Consider the following 20,271-nt stretch of genomic DNA (forward strand, 5'->3'; position numbering starts at 1 on the left):
TTTTTTTGGTCCTGGGGATTGAACCCAGGGCCTTTCATGCACATGGAAGGCAAGCACCTTACCAACTGAGCTATCTCCCCAGCCCTATGTCTACATTTTGTGTAGAGAAAATCAGAGAGGAAGGGAAGGGGACGAGTCAAAAGAAGAGGTTGGGGGAAGAAAATGAGAAACAAAGGACATAATCCTTGGCATCTCTCCATGCTAAACACCAGGGTCTGGTCACTCATCTTGACCAGAGTGCTCGTGGAAAACAAGTCAATTTAGCCACTAACTGACCCTAGAGAAAACGAAGAAGGAAGATTCCATTTGGGGAAAGAGGGAAGGGAGAAGCTCCACCTCCCACAGATCCACAGGGATGTCTGGGGATTCTCTGACATTTCCACATCATGTTAGTGTCACGTTGCAAATGAGTGAACCCGATTGAAATTTGACAGGTGTATCTCTCCTGGATTCAGGCAAGGAGATGGAAATCAGGCAGCATCTTTATTTACTGAGCACCTACTGTGTGTTCACAGCTGAGCAGCCCAGAAAGGAATATAGATCAGCTGAGCCCCAGAGAGATGAAGTCTGAGCTATGCATGATAAAGTTTGAATCAAATGTTTACTTAGAAGGAAGGAACAGGAGGGAGGAGGGGCGGGAAGGGAAAATACTGGGGAATGAGGTGGATCAAATTCTGTTATGTGCTCCTACAAATACGGCCTAATGAATCCCACTATTATGTGTCATTATAATGCACCAATTTATAAAAAAAAAAAAAAAGAAAGAAAAGAAAGCAGAAATAAGTAAGCCACCTCAAAAGGAAGGAAAAGATCCCCAGCCCCATTCTGGAGGGACAACATCTTGACCTCTTCTCAAAGGGAGTCTTATATGCAGACCCAGGTGCTGCTGGGGGGGCTGGTGGCGTGGAGGGAGATAAAAGGCTTTCTGGAGGCCTCTGACCCCGGCGTCCCATGGGAAAGGAGCCAGGAGGCTGCTGGCTGGCAGACAAGCAGGTGTGTCCCTGAGACGCTGTGGAGATTAGCTGGGGCTCAGCCAAACCTCTGCAGGAGGCAACCCTCTCCTGACTCTCTCTTGAGACCTTGGCCTTGGCTCCTGTGGCATCAAATAAGCCAGATGCAGAAGGGACGTCAACCAGGCCTTTTGTGAATCTGGGGTCCCTGAGCCGGCATCTGGACACCATCAACACACACTCAGAGCAAGGCTGCAGGGTGTGTGTCAGGAAAAGAGAGGGAAGGGCTGAAAGCCAGTGATCCGGGAGGAAGCCTCCCATGTGTTGGGATCCGTATCTTGGAAGGAAGTGTCGGCCACCCTCAGAAGACTAGGCATCACTTCTTTTTCTGGAAAACAGAAGTTCTAGGGGAAATTGTAGTGTCTGCTCTTCGGCAAAGGTGAAATTCAGAAGACTCAAGGGCTGAGAGCTCAGAGTTTTGGAAACACTAAAGAAAGGAAGCTTATCAGCAACTTCAGTGGTGGGAGGAGGGGAAACAGGTCCCCATCAGTGCAGATGTGTCAGGTTGGCACAATGTCCAAGCACTGACTTTAGATCTAACAGATCTAAAGTATGTTGGAATCCTGACCCTGCTATGCATTAGCTGTGTGACCTTGAACAGGTCATTTTACCTCTAGGAACATCCAAATTTCAACCTAAGATGAACCTAACAAGGACTTCCTCATAGAATCATTTGAGCATTAATAGGATACCTTACATAAACACTTGTCACCATATCTACCAATAGAAGGTGCTCAATAAAAGTTAAACCTCTTTTCCCCTCTCTTTCAAAAAGATGGAAAATACAATATAATAAACAAGGTACTTACTGTATAAATAAAATTTACATTGTACATTTATGTAAGATAGTAGGTAAAATCCTTACATTTTTAGACATATAGAAACTCTTTCCCAGCAAGGGTAAGTCACTTGCCCATCCTCATTCAGAAGGAAAGAATTAAGTCAAAACACAGATCTCCTGGATGATATTGTTGCTGTTTGATTGGTTCCATGAAAATAGCCTTGTACTATGTCTCAGAAAGGTCTGATTCTGGCCATGGCACAAGCTAGAACACAAACCACCCCTTACAGAGGTATCTATCAAGAAAATGGTAGGTGTAACTGTCTTTCAAACACAATGAAAACTCACCAGGAAAATGTGGAATGTGTGGGGTTTGGGTGGGGATAGTATCCATGACTTTAAGTAACAGCTTAACTGTTGAGTCTATTTTTCATTGCTGTGACAAAACACCTGAGGTAATAAACTCACAAGAAGTAAAGGTTTATTTGGGATTATAGTTGCTTGGACATGTTGCTTTGGGCCAGTTGCAAGGTAGGGAATGCATGGTGACAAAAGTCTGTTCATCTTGTTGTAGCCAGGAAGCAAAGAGAGAGAAGGAGAGAGGGGCCAATGTCCCAATATCTCCTCAAAGGCCATGCCCCCAATGACCTAACTTCCTCCCACTAGACCCTACCTCTTTTCATTTTTTTTATATTTTATTTTTATATTTTATTTTGAGACAGGGTCTTGCTAAGGTGCTTACAGCCTCACTAAATTGCTGAGGCTGGCTTTGAACTCAGGATCCTCCTGCTTCAGTCTCCCAAGCTGCTGGGATTAAAGGTGTGTGTCACCACACCTGGCTAGACCCCACCTCTTAGAGATTCCACCACGTCCTGATAGCGCCACAGGCGAGTGACCAAGCCTTCAACACATGGGCCTTTGGGAGACATTCAAGATCCAAACTATAGCAGTAACCAGGAGTGGTCTTATTTTAAACTGTGTCACACTCACATCCACATATAAAACAGTTCATCAAAATAGCTGGAAATGCAATGTCCCACTCACGGATAATAAGAACATAAGTAACTTCATTTTATTTTGTTATGGTTTAGATATGAGGTGTCCCCAAAAGCTCATGTGTGAGACCATGCCAGAGGGTTTAGAGGTGACATGATCGTGAGAGCTGTAGCTGAATCAGTGGATTAATCCACCAACATAGATGAACCAGGCAGCGACTGCAGACAAGTAGGGTGTGACTGGTGGAGATGGGGCTTATATTTTGTCCCTGGGCAGAGGCGCCCTCTCTCTGCTTCCTGGTGGCCCTGTCCTGAGCTGCTTTCCTTCGCTCCACCTTTCAGCCATGATGTTCTGCCTCAGTTTGGGCCCAGAGCTATGGAGTGGGTCAAGCGTGGACTGAGACCTCTGAAACTGTGAGTCAGAATACACCTTTCCCTGCTCTAAGTGGCTCTGGTCAGGTCATTTGGTTGCAGTGACACAACAACGTTGACTGACACAGGACTCGTGTGGATGAAAGACATGATCTCCTTACACAGCACTGCCATCACCACCCAGCCAGCTGTGCCACAGCTGGAGCCCACCAGGCAGGCACTTGGGCCAGGTGTGATAAGCGCCCAGTTATCATCACAGGTGCCCAAATGTTCCATTAAATAACCTCAGAGAAAAGGAAATAAACGGAAAGTTTAAAAAGCGCTCGAAAATAGCATTATTCTTTAACTCAAAAATGTCTGTACAGGTCTTCCCAATAGTTGAAATTTGGGGAACTTCTATAATGATTATGGTGACGGGAAATCACTATAAATGTGTTACTTGTCTTGTTCCCGTTAGAGCTGGTAAAGTTGTGTCATTCAACAAGGGTTGACTGAGCGCACTCGCCTTGTGCCAGATACACGCTCAGGGCTCACCAGACAGGGAGCAGCTGCTGTCCGCGTGCTCCTCCAGGGGAGCCCTGCGTGAGGGCGGTGTTAGACGTGGAAACAGGCACTGCACAAAACAGATCGCAGACCTAAAAGTCAGACCTGAAACTAGGAAACGCTTAGAAGATTTGGCCACCAAAAGCACAGGCCACAAAAGGAAAACTGGATAGAACTGGATGACATAAAACCTTGTTCTACTAAACAGAGAAGAGCATTTGCAAATCATCTATCTGATAAGGGATCCAAAATATACAAAGAACTGCAACAGCTAAGCCACCACAGCCATAAAAAGACCTGATTCAAACGTGGATAACCGACTTGAAGATTCGACTCTTCTCCAAAGAGCAACAAAGAACTGAGAAAATATGGATGACCTGAAACTACGCTCCACATCACTAATCATTCAAGTAATGCTCATAAAAAACGTAATGAAAGACCACCAGGCTATGGATCACAGAAAAGTCAAACACAAAACAAAAAGGGTTGATGAGAGAAGGAGATCCAGGGGCAGAATGGAGGGGCGGGGGGATGCACAGTGAATTCTCTAAAAATCATGAGACGTACATGTATAAATATACCACAGGGAATTTCACCTGTATGCATAAGTAACAAGAGCCAATCAAATATAAATAAATAGACAAGCTACAGGAATCCTAGTAAAGTAGAGGAAGGAGAAGAGGGCCAGGGAGAGGCTGGACGGCAAAGTAGGGGGGATCATGAACTGAAGTCAAACTCCACGCACGTATGATTTTGTGAAGATGAACCCAACTATCGTGTGTATCTACAAAGCTCTTATAAAAATAAATAAATAATTTAAAAGGACTGTGAATGTAGCTCAGTGGTAAAGCACCCCTGGGTTCAATCCCTGTACCCCCACCCCCGCAAAAAAAAAAAAAAAAGTATTGATGAGGACATGGGAGAATTGGGATTCTTTGTCAAATGTAAAATAAAGTAATCTCTATGAAAAATAGTGGTGGAGGCTCAACAAATTAGAAATGTAATTATTCGTTGATCCCTCAATTTCACTTCCCAAAAAAATTGAAATCAGGAACTCAAAGAAATATTCATACCCATGTTCTCAGCAGTGTTATGGTTAATAACCAAAAGATGAAAGCAAACCGAGTGTCTGTGAATGGAGAAACAAAATGAAAGACTCTTCAGCCCTAAAAAAGTGAAGGAGATTTCCACTTGTGCTCTGACATGGGTGTGCCTGGAGGGCACTGTGCTAAGTGATGTCAATCTGTCACAGAACAACAAAGGATTCCACTTAAATGAGGTAAGGAGGGTAGTTCAAATTCATGGGACAGAGAGTAGGAAGATGGTTGCCCGGAGCTGGGGAGAGGTAAGAAGGAGGAATTATTGCTTAACAGGCCCAGAGTTTCAGCTTTGCAAGATGACCAAGTTTCTGTGGATGGTGGTGACAGCGGCACACAGATGTGATTGCATTTAACAGGGCTGCATTTTTTCACTTCAAAATGGATTCAGTGGTGACTTTTATGTTAAAACAAAACAAAACAAAGTAAAACAAAACAAAACAAAAACGGATCTATTCATCACCATGCAGCAGAAGCCAGCCTAGGTCTCTCGTGTCCTGACTGATATGGCAAGGGACCCAGAGAAGCACCCAACAAATCTTAGCATTCAATGTGAAAGTAGGATCTCCAGAGCAAAGAAGAGAAAAATCCTGTTGAAGAAAACCAATCGACTGCAGAGCCCAGTCACATCTCTCCCTGGAGACCAGCAGCCTCGATGGAGCTCAAAAAAACCAGAAATGTCACATTTCTCCATTGAGAGAAGCCATGGAACGTGCCATTTCATCTCCGTCAAGTAGGTACATAGGACAGATGAAAATGTCCTAAATCGGTAACTTTCGCTTTTAACTCGAGAGGGGTGCGCTTCATGTTTCTGGCAGGGCCAGGAGGACTGAGGCACCCCGAAGGTGTTGGGTTTGGGAGACAAATATTGAACTTGCTGCTGAGAACTTACCAATTGTGATTCATCCAGGAGATCCCCGGAGTCTGGGCTCCTCTTCCGTGGTGAAGATTTCCTGAGGGGCCACTGCCTTGGAGAGATGAGACCATCGGGTGTGGGATGCAGGCATCTCCACTGAGAGAGAACGTAAGAGGGACAAATGACCCAGGGGAAGGTGCTCTGATTGACCCATGACCCCAACATTCATAGGGGTCCTCCCGATGTCCTGAGGCCCTGATGCCTTCTAGGACATACTGAAACCCTTAAAAAGCCATGCCTTTATTAACAGCATTGAACAAGCTCCATTTTAATACTCAATAATGTGCCAGGCGAGGGGCTCACATAAATAAGATACAGTCCCTGCCTTTGGTAACCTTAGATCCCAAGTGTGATGAAGCACTAATGGACGAGTTCCAGTGTCTTACTGTGGGATCTAATTTGGTTCTGTCTGTGCATGCTTAAAAAAGCGCATCCCCCTCCCCCACACCACCTCCAGATGAGAAAAGCCCATCAAAACAAAAAGTGAGGCAAGCAAGTGGCACCACTGCATACGTTTGGCTGTCTCCAACCCATGTTCCCTGATGCCCAGTGGCCCCTTCTCTGCTCTGTCTGGACTTGGTCACTGCCCAGAGCGGAGGCTGAGATCACAGGCTCCCATCCCTTCTCCAGCTGTAAGCCTTCCAGAGAGGGAACACTCCCTGTCCCTTGTCCACAGAATCTGCAGCCGTACCTTTGCTCAGAAAGGCAAGCGGCCAGCAAGTGTAAATAGCAAACCCATCAGCACCATTATCCAAACTGCAAGGCTGGCAGTATTGTCTTCACAAATTAAAAATGACACATCTCGGCGATTACAAGGCTCCCATAGACCTCACTGTCTGACATGCTGGTTCAGCCTAATTCCCAGACTGTTTCAGACACCCAAACAAATTAACACATGTTTTCAGATGATACAAAATTGTGTGTGTGTGTGTGTGCATGCACGCATTTCGAAACCACCGTTCGACCGCATTATCATCAATTAGACACTTGTCAGACGTTCACTGACCTATGAGAGGCAGCCTCTGCCAGCCCTGGGAGCATCAGCCCTGGCTATTTTTAAGAGCCAGCTTCTAGCCTTGGTCAGTGGAACGTACTAACCCTCCATGAAGAGCCCTCACTATCTTTTGAACTGGATCCACACCCCAGGCTGAATGAAGCTTTAGAACCAGCAAGAACCAGATGGCCCTCCAAGATCATTTCTGAATGTTTGGATCTGAGTCATTTGTATGCGGAAGGCTTTACAAAATAGCAATCTGGGTAACAGGCTCCAGGCTGAGTCCAGCTTTCCAGACAGCCCATCTTTGCCTACAATTGAGAAGACAAGTACAATATTGTAGAGCTCCACAAAAATATTACAGCGTTTCTCTATATGTGTAGCATCAAATACACGGAGGGCCCTTGTCAGGCTGTCACCACAATGAGAGTCCGCCATGCCGCCTTCCTCCCCTTCCCCCAGTTCTTCTCCTCTCTCTCCCTTGCACCTACAGTTTCCCTCGGAGCACAGGCAGGAAGCCAGCTTTGTGGATCAGCCAGCAGAGGGTACTACAATACTGGTGCAATAATCCAAATCACAGCAAATTCAGAGCCGAAACAGACTCAGACTAATTAAAATGGGCTTCAGTTTTATTATGCGCTAGGAGTTCCTCGCCAGAAAGAGGAAGGCTGTGGGATGGAAGAGATGGAAATAAAACTGGTAGACAGGACCAGCTCATTCAAGGAAGAGGAAAGGCAGGAATGTGATCCAGGATCACAAGTCCCAGGGGTGGGGCAGACTAGGCTCCAAAGTAGGGAGGGACCTAAAATAAGGGTTTGGCCTTGCAATCCTGCTTCTTAGTATTCACCCTAGAGAAAAGAAAATTTACAGTCATACAAGTACATGCACGTGGATATTCATAGCATTCTATTTATGACCACGTAAAACTGGGAAAAATCCAAACGTCCTTTAATCTGTGAATGGATAAACCAGGGGCAGTGTTGCCACACGAGGAGTATTACTAAGCAACGAAAAGGAACAAATTGTGGACACATACAACAACGTGGATGAATCTCAGGGGCATTAGGTGGAATAAAGAAGTCATTATTTTAAAAAAAAGTCACACTCACAGAATTGCATTTACATGACATTCTCAACAGGTCAGTGGTTGCAGGGATGGGGAAGAAGAGGAAAGCACACCATAAAGCAATGAGAGGGAAAAATTGTCCTGAGTGATAAATGTTCTGTATCCTGCTTTTGGTGGTGAGTGTATGAATCGATACATGACTTAAATCTATAGAGCTGTATTCAAAAATACAAATTTCAGGGCATGTTCATTTTTAAAAATAAAAATTTTAAAAACATATTTTTTAACATAGCAAAAACAAGAGTCAGGCACAGGGGTGCACATCTGTAATCCCAGTGACTCAAGAAGCTGAGGCAGGAGGATTGTGAGTTCAAAGCCAGCCTCAGCAACTCAGCCAGAACCTATCTCTAAAAAAAAATATTAAAAAAGGGCCAGGGATGTGATTTAGCACCGCTAAATAAATAAATAAATATTAAGAAATAAATAAACAAGCAAATAATTAAATAAATACATAGAGAGGCACATTCATGGTTGTTCTCAGAATGTGCAGACAGGTAGAGCACGGCAGTCCGGATCAGAGTTGAGCCCAGAAGGATAGGCTAACAGGAACCAGGTGAGAGCAGCCCCCACAGCCAACAGTTCCTATGCACAGAGGCATCTCACCGAGTCCAGCAGCTCAGCGGAAGGCACCAGAGGAGCCAACAAGCCCGACACAGTGGTGTTACTCTAATCCCAGAGTGTGCCCACCTTTAGGAACCATCTCCAGATGGCTCCAGCCACAGTGCTCCTCGCAGCTTGGGTAAGTCATCTTGCCAGACTTCTCCAGAAGGAAGTGGGCTTGGGATCCTACATAATTCTTCATCTCCCTGGTACAGTTCATGCCCTGGGCTCCTCTGTGTGTGGTATGTTTTGTAACCACACACAGAGGAACCCAGGGCATGAACTGTACCAGGGAGATAAAGAATTATTTTGTTAATTCTTAAGTGAGACCATGGGCCCCTCAAAGACAGACTTTGCCTCATCCTCTGAACCCCCAGCACAAAGCAAAGGGATAATTTCAGTGGATACTAAATAAATAATTCTTCAGGCTGGATTCAGATTAGCCATCATCTTCTTAGTCCCAGCCCTGGGAAGGGTGGTGAGGCGCCTCCATCACCACAGCACATGGCGCGTGCCACCCATCATTGGATGACCTGCTTAGGTGTCGTCTCTCCAGCGCGACTCTCTAAGCTCCTTGAGGGCAGGAGCTGTGTGAATGCCTCTTGCCTGCGCCATGATGCACAGTGCCTGACACATGGTTCTCCTCACAGGTGTCCTGGAACAACTCAACAGATCCTTCTGTCTCTCCTGTTGTTGTCACATCCCTGTCTGCCCCCTGAAGGAGTCAACACCCATGACAGAGACGAACAGCCTCAGCCGACTTCTCCATCTCACTTGCCCATTAGCTTTGGGCGGGTGTTTAGTTGAGAGGGCAAGGGACCAACACAAGAGAGAGAAATCTCCTCTAACCCTCTTGTTGACAGACGAGGACCCTGGAGCCCCAGGGAGGTCTGGAAGCCCAGTGTGGACTCCTGCCCCAGGCCTGCATCAGGTCCTCACCAGCTCTCCTGCTGGGAGGTCTTCCCACCTGTCCTAGGGAGAGGACACCGTCTTACACTCAGGAGAAAGCAAGACAAAGGGGATCCCACAGCATCCTGTCCTCATTCACTGGAAAATCTACTGCCTCCCTCAACCTTCCATTTCTTCTTCTTGCTATTGTTGATTTTCTCAGAAGAACTGTGCACTAGTTCTTGTATCTAATTCCTGTGTCAGCCTTCTTTTATTCAATGTGGAAACTGCCAATTGAAAAAAAAATAGAGCTCACATCTCTCCAATCACCTCTGAGACCTCGCCGTGTTCTCCATCTTTGCCTAACTTGGGAGACTCAGAATCTGAGGGAGGACTAGCTCACATTTCTCCCATGTGGGTCTCTTGGATTGAGTGGGATGGGAGAAAAATCTTGGTTGAGAAACTGAGATCGGTGTATTGGTTCAGCTCTGCTGATACCTGGATGGGAGATTTGGGGTAAGTCTCTTCCTTTCTCTGAGTGTCGATTGCCCCTATAAAGTGCGTCAGTTGGATCAGAAGATCTCAAGGAACTTTGTAGTCTGACAGCATTACGTTTCTATATTTAATCTTAAATGTGGATGGGAAATAATTATGCACAAAAGACCTGGTAATTTGTAGTTTGATTCAACAAATAGGTACCAAGCATCTAGTCTGTTTTCAGGCTCCATGCTAACCAGGAGGGATAGGAAAATAATTAAGAAAGAACACTGCCTTAAGGGCACACAACCAACGGGTCAGAACAGGAGCTGGGAGCTAAGGGACAAGGCACACTGTTCAACTTGGAACAACTTGAGCCATCTATTTAACCTCTCGGAACCTATTTCTTCTTCTATAAATTATGAATAACAATGGATCCTGCTAGAAGTAAAGAATAAATGGGAGTACACTAGTTTTATGATTAAGTCGTTTATTTTATCATCTTGTCCTATTGAAACAGCATTTTTTCTTTCTCATCCATTCCTTTTTGCAAATGTTCTCCATTTTGAACCTCCACATCTCTCAGACTGAATATCCCACTAATGCTTTGAGATACCACTCAGATTCCACTTATCCAAGACTTACCTGTCTACTCCAACCAACACAGATAGGTCTCCCTTGCCTCCTGCTTTTTGCTGCTTTTAATGGTTACTTTGATGGCTATTTCCTATTGCTTCACAGTTGACCTGTGTTTATATGCTTTTTTTGGGGGGGGAGGGGTACCAGGGACTGAACCCAGGGGCACTCAACCACTGAGCCACATTCCCAGCCCTATTTTGTAGTTTATTTAAAGATAGGGTCTCATTGAGATGCTTAGTGCCTTGCTTTTGCTGAGGCTGGCTTTGAACCCATGATTCTCCTGCCTCAGCCTCCCAAGCTGCTGGCATGTACCATCATGCCTGACAGTTTATATGCTTTTATGCCCTTCTCAATGCCAGCTTCTTATGTTACCAATTGCCTACCTCAAGTTCTATGTGTATCAAATAGACTACATAATTTTATCCACAGATCTTGTTCCTCCTCTGGGGGCTCCTCTGAGTCCTGTAAATGAAATACCTGGATGTTTTTGCTGTTTCCTCTCCAACATTCCTGCCTCTAATCTGTCCAACTTATTTCAAACCCTCATGCCTCTCTCAGATCCATAAGTCCATCCTTTCTCATCTCTGCTGTCAGAGCCTTACTTGAGCATCTCTTGTTTAGACCAATGCAAGAGCAGAGGGAGGGATGAAGCCCATCACCTAGCCAGCCTTTTCAAAATATCCTTGCTTACATTCCCATTAACCCACAAGACGTCGGAAGCTTGGTAGAAGGCGAAGGCTTTTGTATTTTGCAAAAGCTTCCCAGGTTGCTCTGATACACTGCTCATCCCAGTTGAAAACCATTGTCAAAATCTTTCTTCTCCTCCATCTCTTTCCTCCTCTACTGCCCAAGTTATTTTTTTGAGACCTCCTGTCCAATAGCAATGACCTTTTATTGCCTTTCAGATACAAACACATGGACAAACAACAGATTCCTCCCCCTGGCTTTCACACTCTGGCCCCCGGCCATTTTCCTGACCTTGTTTCCTCCATTTCCTTCCATACCCCATAGATTTCAGCCAAACCAAACTAGACCTTGTTCAGCTAACACACCACATCCTCTCACAAACCCAGGCCTCCTTCTATGCCAGCTCCTCTTGGAATTCTCTCCTGTTCTCATCTCACTCAGCCTGAGAAAATTCTACTTAATTTTCAGTGCAAATTGGATGCCACTTCCTCAATGAAGACTTCACCAATTCTTACCCTTTTTCCAGGAAAAATGTGTCTCTCCTTCCTCTGGGACTTCAAAGCAAAGGTCCATAATTTGGGTGGGCACTGAATAAGTAATTCTTTAGGCCTCTCACAGCTCTGTGAAGTGTTAGCGAGGTTCCTGTCACCACAGCACAAAACACATTCCATGTGTCACTGGAATGACCTGCTTATGAGTCCACATCCTTCAGGAGCCCGCAAGCTCCCGAAGGCAGGAGCCATGCATACATCTCCCCCGCCCCTGTGGCGCATTGTCCTGAAAGACAGTCCTCCTCGGGCATGTTCTGGAACAACTAAACGGCGTGCACAGTCATTTCTTTCAGGATGGTAAATTCTTCAAACACCTACTGCATGTTCTACTCTCACACTTTCCACAGCATGTGCTGCAAGGGTCCAGAGCAAGCCTTCAACAAATACTAGTCAATGGACAAATTCTTATTGAATATTCCTGAATCAGCTCAATCCTGCCGATGAGAGGATGTTATGTCCCCTTAGCTGTTTCCCAGGAAAGGAAGGGTTTAGTTTTTCTGTGGCTCCGCCCCCACGTACTACCCTGCATATGTCCTGTTACTTTAGCATGATGAGTCAAGTCGCAAGAAAGTCTGGATCTATCACTATTCCATTTCTCACCTCATTGGCCCAGACCTGTCACTTTGCTCCTTTCCAATCACCCCAATACATTCACCAAATCACCATGTGTCATATTAACCTTGTCCATTTAAAAAAAATTTAAATTAAAAAAAAAGTTTGAGAGGACATAAAATGTGCAGGAAAACTCAAAATACTGCTCACTTGTGCAAAAGCTCCATGCAAACCCAGCTGAGGGTTGGACCACAGCTAATGCACTCATAATACATAGGTCTGTTAGATAATCTTCACACCATCATTATTAGAATAAGAGTTATGAAGACTCTGTGTGCTATTTTTTATTTAAGCAATAATAATAGGCCTCATGTTTCTTAAAAGCACAAATATTAACACAAGCTATTTTTCTCCATTGTTTATACACAATAACACAAATGTCCTTATTGAGTTTCTAAACTAGTCAACCACTCTTGAATGCCTGAGTTAAACTTAGTTGATATCACCATCCAAAATGTTAACTACTGAGCAACCAATAAGGAGAGAGAGAGAGTTTTTCTGGAAGAAATTACATCAACTTGAATTAATAAAAAGCATAAGCTCAATGTTGATCATAACACATTGACTAGGAGGAGGGGTGGAAGACATAGCTGCCATCAGATCACATCAGAGTAGCAGAGGTGTCAAAAAAAATCTAGATGTTTTTTTCAGATAGGTCTAGAATGAAACTACTTGGAAGCAGAAACTAATGATGTCGTACTCCTTATTTAAAGTAAAACTATAGGATATGAGTGAACTTTAACTCACATTTTATGGTTTTCTTTAAAAGACCCCAGAGTCCTGAGCATTATGAAATTCTATGACCTAGGATAGATGGTTTCCCTCTGCAGTGAGGTCATTTGTGCACTTATCTGCAATGCAGTATATAAGGCTCCTCTGGAAAGAATGAAATGAAGTCAAGGATCCAGGAAATACTACAGGTTAGTTCTGTAAAACCTGACACTAGGCGAAAGAAAAAAAAAAAAAAAGATTGGTAAGGGCTTGAATGATCATAACTGATTGTTTACACATCCAAAATCCACTGGCATAAAAAGGACGATGTGGCACACCCAGAATAACTAATCCTAACCAGGGAAGGACAGGTCTTGGTAAAGGTCACGTGATCTGAGTTGCCATTTCAAATCATTTCTCATGTTAGCAATAGTGAAAAACAAAACATTTTGAAAGTTCAATCATTTTCATGTTGTCATCCTAATGTCCCTGTGCCCTATTTTTCTCAAAGATTTACATGAAAAGAAAGTTTGAAATTACCTAAATGTCTCAAATGTGTAAAAAATGTTGATTCTCTGTCAGGAAATGGGTCCCTGAAACCAGCAAAGGATGTCATATTGAAACAACTTTCCCAGTTAACTGTTTCTTTTGAAAAGTTTTTAAAATTTAATTTGTTTAGTTTTCAATTGTACTAAGATTATATGTATTTAAGGGGTACCATGTGATATTCCAATACGTTGTATAATGTTCAGACCAGGAATATGTATATCTAGATCTTCAAACATTGATCTTTTCTTTATATGAAAACATTGATCTTTCATTTATATGTACTTCTTTGAAGTACACAGGACATTATTGCTATCAATAGTCACCCTACTTGTCTGACAGAACACCAGAACTATTTCTCTCATCTAAATTAACTTAGTTAAGTGTGAGATGGTTACGGGCCCATTTGGGTCTTTGGACCCACTCAGCAGCCCAGGAGCATCAACTGAACTCCTGTGCATCTAAAGGGTAACACTGCAAAGTAACACTCTTGAAAAACAAGGACCTATGCAGCTGGTGGGGGAGCATAGGTCTTGGTCTTAGCCCATGATCCAGCACCATGCTTCCTAATCTTGGGTAAGCCAAAATCCTCTCAATTCTTCACTGTCCCTTGATGTATGTCAGAAGGAGAAATCATTCTCTCTAGAGGATAAAGAGAAAGTCAATTTTGATAGCCAAATGACTTGAACTTCTTGGGAAAAGATTTTGGGCAATAACCTGTTTCTTTCAACAAATTGAGCAGTGTGAATAAAATGCATTTATTCTATGAGTTCTGGACCTAGGTTTAGTTAACCTCTTCTCACTGGGTAATAGCACTGGTGTTTCTAGCAGGTTTTATTTTAGCTCTCTCCTGCCAGGAGTTGGGATAAGGATGGGGCAAGAGGACCCAAAGGAATGGGGGTTAGTGAAAGGGATTTATGGATGCAAGATATTATAATATTACAAAATTTTTAAAGGTTTGCTATACTGAGATATCCCTTTTAATACCCTCCTACAAACTTCCTTTTTAGCAGTTCTGGGGAGAAGACATCTTATGAATCTTCTCATCCTTCCAAATCTACACCCAGAGAAGTAGAGGGATCATTTCCTCCAAATCCTCATTGTCTCGTTTCCATATGATTTCACGTTAAATGAGAATGGAGATTTTATATATATGCACGCACACATACATATATATACACACATACATATATTTGCATGCATATGTGTATGTTGTGTGTGTATATGTGTGTTTACATGCATGAGTGTATGTATGGTATGTATGTATACATCCATATCAACTATAGAAATAATATAATTATTTTTAAGGAAGTCCCCCAAATCTATAGTTCTCCTTGCCAGTCTACCTAAATAGAATAGTACCTATCCCATGCCCCCCCACACCTCCAAGAAAATGGGGGGATAAAGCACCTCTATAGAGCCAGGTATGGTGGCACATGACTGTAATCCCAGCAGCTCAGGAGGTTGAGGTATGAGGATCACAAGTTCAAGGCCAGCCTCAGCAACTTAATAAGGCCCTAAGCAACTTAGATGAGACTCTTCTCAAAATAGAAAATAAAAAAAAGGGCTGGGGATGTAACTCGGACATCCCTAGTACCAAAACAACAACAGCAACAACACAACAAAACCTATAGATATTTTCCATATTTGCTTGTTTTTAAACCCAACACCTAGAGTACAAAATGTCACCTCTAAAAGCCCTTTGGCTAGTGTAACAAACCATTAGGTGCCTTCCTTTGGCTACCCCAGATATCACAGAAACTGTTTGGTTGTGCTGATTGATTGGCACTGCAGAAATTCTCCCCTTGGCAAATGAGTGTCGCATTCCTTATGAGTGGGAGGAGCCCTACATCACATATGAAGTTCAGGAGCCTTGTATCTATGGAGGCATCATGCAGTTAGGTAGCGGAAGGCATGCCAGCCATTCCAAAGTGGGAAGTCCCCTGTTGTCTTCCAAAATGGGAGAGGAAAAAAAAAAAAAAAAACAAGGGCTTTAAAAGGTGGTAACTCTGAAAGGTGTGTCTGCTACTTAACTGTGGAGTCTCAGTGACAAATATTCTTATGAAAAACAAATTTTTTTCAACTAGTGAGGGGACTGGACGTGAGTTCATTATTTGGGGCTGTGCGCTGCTATTGCAGTGCCCAGGGCATTGTGGGTAAGAAGGAGTAGCCTATCTTGCTTTGTCTTCTGTGTTCACGTACGTGTGATTTTTGCTGATTCTTGGTAAGATGGTCTCCTTTATTAAAAGCCAGAAGTTATTATTTTTCTCCCTCTTTTGTTTTAAATGTTTGCAATCTTAAGGCCTGGATGATTAAAATTCGCAGATAACATTGTGACTACTCTGTCTGTGTTCAGTATGTAAAAATATTGGAGGTGGAGCAAATCCAGTTTTAAGAAATACCTAGGTTTGGTCTACTGTCTGATTTGAAAGTTTTCTGTACACTGAAACGACTACAGAGATTTGTGAGAAATAGTTGGATTAATGTTTTGAACTTGAACCTGTACTTTAAAAATGTCTGGATATGAATCTTGGCCAGAAGCTTAGCTGTTCCTTTCAAGTTGTTCCAGAAGAGGTCAAATATCAGCAGAGGGCACAGGCTATGAGATGGGGTTCCCTCCAAGTCTGTTCCTGTGGGTGTGAGCATTCCTCCCAGCTCCGTGGAGAACTACACCATTTGGAAGTGCAAAAAGAACTACTTTAGACTGCTTTAATCACAGAGACCCTGAGCCTTTCATTTGCCTCTTTGTCTCTTCTGGTACTTTAAATGGAAAGACTACCCAGCCTTGTAATATTTCAGCCACATTCCCCCCCCCATTACCAAAGTAGAGATGATCAGAAGATGGGGCTCTGCTATCGTGTCAAAGTGCTCTGAAGAAGATAGTAATACCAACTTCCCCTTTCAAAAGAGTTTTAGGATCATTTGTTTTAATTTGACTTTTGAGTAAGCCTCAAGTGACTATTCAAAGAAAAAAAAATTAAACATGTAACTTTATCACAAATAAATTTCCTTTGCACAAAAATCCTGGCCTGGGATTGCTGTAGGGACCATGCAGATGCATGCTGGAAGTTAAACAGTGAAACTACCAGGGTGGCCGCAATTAAATTCAGACTTGTATTCAAACCATGGCCTGCTCTGCATTTCTTCAAGAAGTTTGCTTTCTATAGACATTTCAAACTGTCCCTTCACAAAAGAGAAGCAGGGTGGCTCAGTCTGAGTCCCCTAAAATAAGGCAGTGAGTACATAAAGGGAGAGAATATATTTGTAGTGTTCCAAACCAGATGCTCATGTATGTGAGATCTCAGACTTCCAATTTAGAGTATTTTCTTATGGAATCCAAAAGTTTGTCCACCCTCACATTCACAGACAGACTATAATCATTATTTGGACATGAAAGAAATCGTAAGTTCATATTGAAGACCAACCCACCGGCATGTGTTATAAAATGGAATGGCTGCTCAAAAGAAAAATTTTCTTTTTCAGTCTGTACATATATCCATACCCTTTAGACTTGAAATTAATTTTAGAAATAAAATGATGAATATTTGGCAAATTCTGAAAATAGCCAAAGGGTCTTGGACTCAAGTCAGAAGTTGAGAGGGGAAAAATTGTCAATTTGAAATGATTTTCCTTAAATAATTGTAGGTACTGTAATATTTAGAAGGGGAAAAAAAAAGGACAGAGAACCATTTATAGGTATGTGGTTTCTCTAAACTAAAATCAAGTTTGTAAAATGTGTAAATGTGTAGGTTTTTTAGCTAAATTGTTTGAATCTGCTCCTCTGATTCTTTCTGTGTAAAACCACTTTGAAATAAAAGTGATTAAAAATTGCATAAAGTTAAGTGGCTGAGAAAATTCCCAGCATTTTCATGTTATGTCAAATGTTCATTTGAAATACTTTCCTATAAATATATTTTGGTATTGCAACTCTGCAACCTTTGAAAACTTTGGGGATTATCAGGAGTTGGCCTGTTCAAAGAAGATAATCACTCGTGCATAAATGTCACCCAAAAGAGCAGCTATGTTTAATGTACAAAATAACATAATACTAAGACTTACAGCTACATAAACAATGGTCACTATTTTTTTTTTTTTTTTGTAATGTTCATCAGAAAGTAATCACACAAATTTCACATGCAAACTTAAAGGATCTGAAAAAGACAATCTCGGATTCAGGCTGAACTTGTTTCAACATTTGAGCAAATCTCAAACAGCAGATCTGGCCTTCCTTAAAATTTCCATCCAGTTGCTACACTGAACCAAATATAAACAAATGGGACGCTTGACAGATGATTAAGATCTTTCTCATGATTTTTTTTTTTTAAACTGAAAATACAACAGAAAACAAATATCACCACGGAAGTCCTTCAGAAGAAACTGCCTTTGGCATCTAGGCAGGAGCAAGCAAGTCTCCAAAGCCTCTCCCTCCATCTCCCACCAGAATCCTCCACTCTTACTGTTTCCTAATTTTGTGGACTGCATTGCTGAGCTGTTTATCAAAACAGTGTGCAGGAAAAAAAAAACGGCTCCACTCTACTACTCCACTAACTCTTGCAATTTTCTCCCTCCTCCTGGACAGAGGCCACTAGGAAAGGAAAGCCTCAGGAAAAAAAAAAGCAGAGCAGTGAAAGCAAAGAAACAATAGACAACCGTGGCTTTGACAATGCCTTCCCTCAGCCCTCTTTCTGCTCCTGCTGTGACACTTGCATTCAAGAGCAAGGGCGGCTGCCATCAGATGCATGGACAATGGATTGAGGAATACAAGGCAGGGGGGAAAAAAGGAAATCAGATGAATTCTGAGCTAAGATGGCAGGGCTCTCACCTTTTCCGTTTTTTTTGCGAATAGTCTGGATGGAGGCGTCCCGCAGAGAAGAAATAAAAAGGGTGTCTGAATTGTTGGATGGTTCTGAAGCCTTCTGCATTTGCAAACGCTTTTTAGAACTATTTGCAGGGGTATACTTGCTGCCAGCCATCTCTCTCTCTCTCCTTCTCTCTCTCTCTCTCTCTCTCTCTCTCTCTTCCTCTCTCTCTCTCTCTCTCCCCACTCTCTCCCTCTTTCTATCTTTTTCTGTCTCTCTTCTGTTTTATGTCCTGCTATCTCCATCACACCTCTATTAGTACCAAGACTTTCTGCCTGTGTGAGAGTGTGCATTCCTTAATGTTCGAATCAAGACACACACGTCTGCATGCATTTCTAATCTAAGGAGCCTATGGCGGTTACTACAACTATCAATTAGTCAGCAATAGCTGAGACCCTCACCGCCTCTGAAGGAACAAAGGTGGAAAGGCATGCAAATACTCCAGCACCTGGATCGCACAACTTGCTGGCTACAAATAACGGCACCTTTCCCCGTTTTCTTTTCTTTTCCTTTAACCCTCAAATCTATGCAATATCACAGGTTATTAATAGATCCAGCTGCATCATTAGGCGTGGAGTGTCTATAAGCATACATGTTTCATTGGTATCCTTGGGAATAAAATGTATTAAGCTGAACTGAAAAGCCTGGTGACAAATAAGAGTTTCTGGCACATGTGACCCTTGCTTCATTTTCAACTACTGCCACTAAAACTGAAAATAACTATGTGGTAGAGTTCTTTGTCCATTTCAGTGGCTGCTATAAAAGAAGCTAAGAAAATAATGTGAAGAAAAGGCAAAGGCGGGATTCAAATGTAGAAAAGCATACAAGAGAGGATGAATTCTCAAGCTTAGATTTTGGTTCACATCGGGTGGGTTGGTTTTATTTTGGAGGGCTGGTTATCCATGTGTGCATGTGTGTATTATTTCAGTTGCACACTGTAACAGCTTATGTCAGACATGTGTCTGTTAGCTTGCATAGGATATATTCTATGTTAACCCACTGAAACAAAATAAAGCATTCTTTTATCTCATTTTACAGAAACCTCAAAAATTTTTTAAAAAATTACCCTTTTGAAAAACAATGCACTCATTGCTTTTCAGTGTTCAAGGACATCAAAATATTGCTAACTTGAATATATAAGGAGAAAGAGGGAGGTATAAGGAACAGCTGATCCTCCTCACTTAAATATGGATAATTTCAAATGGAATGGTGTACTTTGCATCTGATGTGATCTGTGATTTTGTTCCTCTTTTCTGGTGTATGAAAACAGGAATTTCTTTCCTTGGGACTTCTTGTTAGAACTAAAATTATTTCAAACAGCATGCAGAAAGTATCTTGAAGGCTAATATTGTTCTCCAACTCTACAAACAAGATAGATGCACAGCCTCACCTGAAGACACATATTTACAGCCTGACTGCAGAAGGGCTGCCGGGCAGCAGCGCTTTATTTCCCTCTGCTATTTATTCCTATTCTTGGAACTATCGCTCCAAAGAACAATTTTTATTTTCTTTCTTCCTACACAAAATAGCCCCACCATAAAAAATTTCACCCCTTTTAACATGTGAGGGAAGCACAGAAGCTGAGAAATTTGGAGCTAATGCTCCAAGAGAGAAAAACCCAACAATAGAGCAGAAAAACTGAGTTGCAGGGACGGGGCATGAGAGTCTAGCAAGCTTTCCTAATGAGCGGAGGTGTTACAAATCGGGAGAAAGGATCCTTATCAAGACCAAGTGGGGTAAAGAGGGGGGCCCAGGAACCCCTCCAAACCCTGTCAGTTAAGAGAGAAAAAAAAATCCTAACAAGGCTGAAAGGGAGAAAAGAAATGGTGCTAAATAGCCGGCGAGGTGACCCACCGTCCTGTTCGCT

The 20,271-nt window shown here is 42.7% G+C and overlaps 1 long non-coding RNA gene across 2 annotated transcripts in view; it reads right to left on the reverse strand.

Moving 5' to 3' along the window:
* The window catches only part of LOC110598453 (uncharacterized), a 258,358-nt gene that overhangs the window by 178,376 nt on the left and 59,711 nt on the right, over positions 1-20,271 (reverse strand). For both annotated transcript variants that reach the window (XR_013437955.1, XR_013437956.1), the window contains exon 2: positions 5,691-5,810. This is a non-coding gene — a long non-coding RNA (uncharacterized LOC110598453). The remainder of the gene's footprint in view (positions 1-5,690; positions 5,811-20,271) is intronic.

Source organism: Ictidomys tridecemlineatus, chromosome 4 (assembly GCF_052094955.1).
Source record: "Ictidomys tridecemlineatus isolate mIctTri1 chromosome 4, mIctTri1.hap1, whole genome shotgun sequence".
Lineage (NCBI taxonomy): Eukaryota > Metazoa > Chordata > Mammalia > Rodentia > Sciuridae > Ictidomys > Ictidomys tridecemlineatus.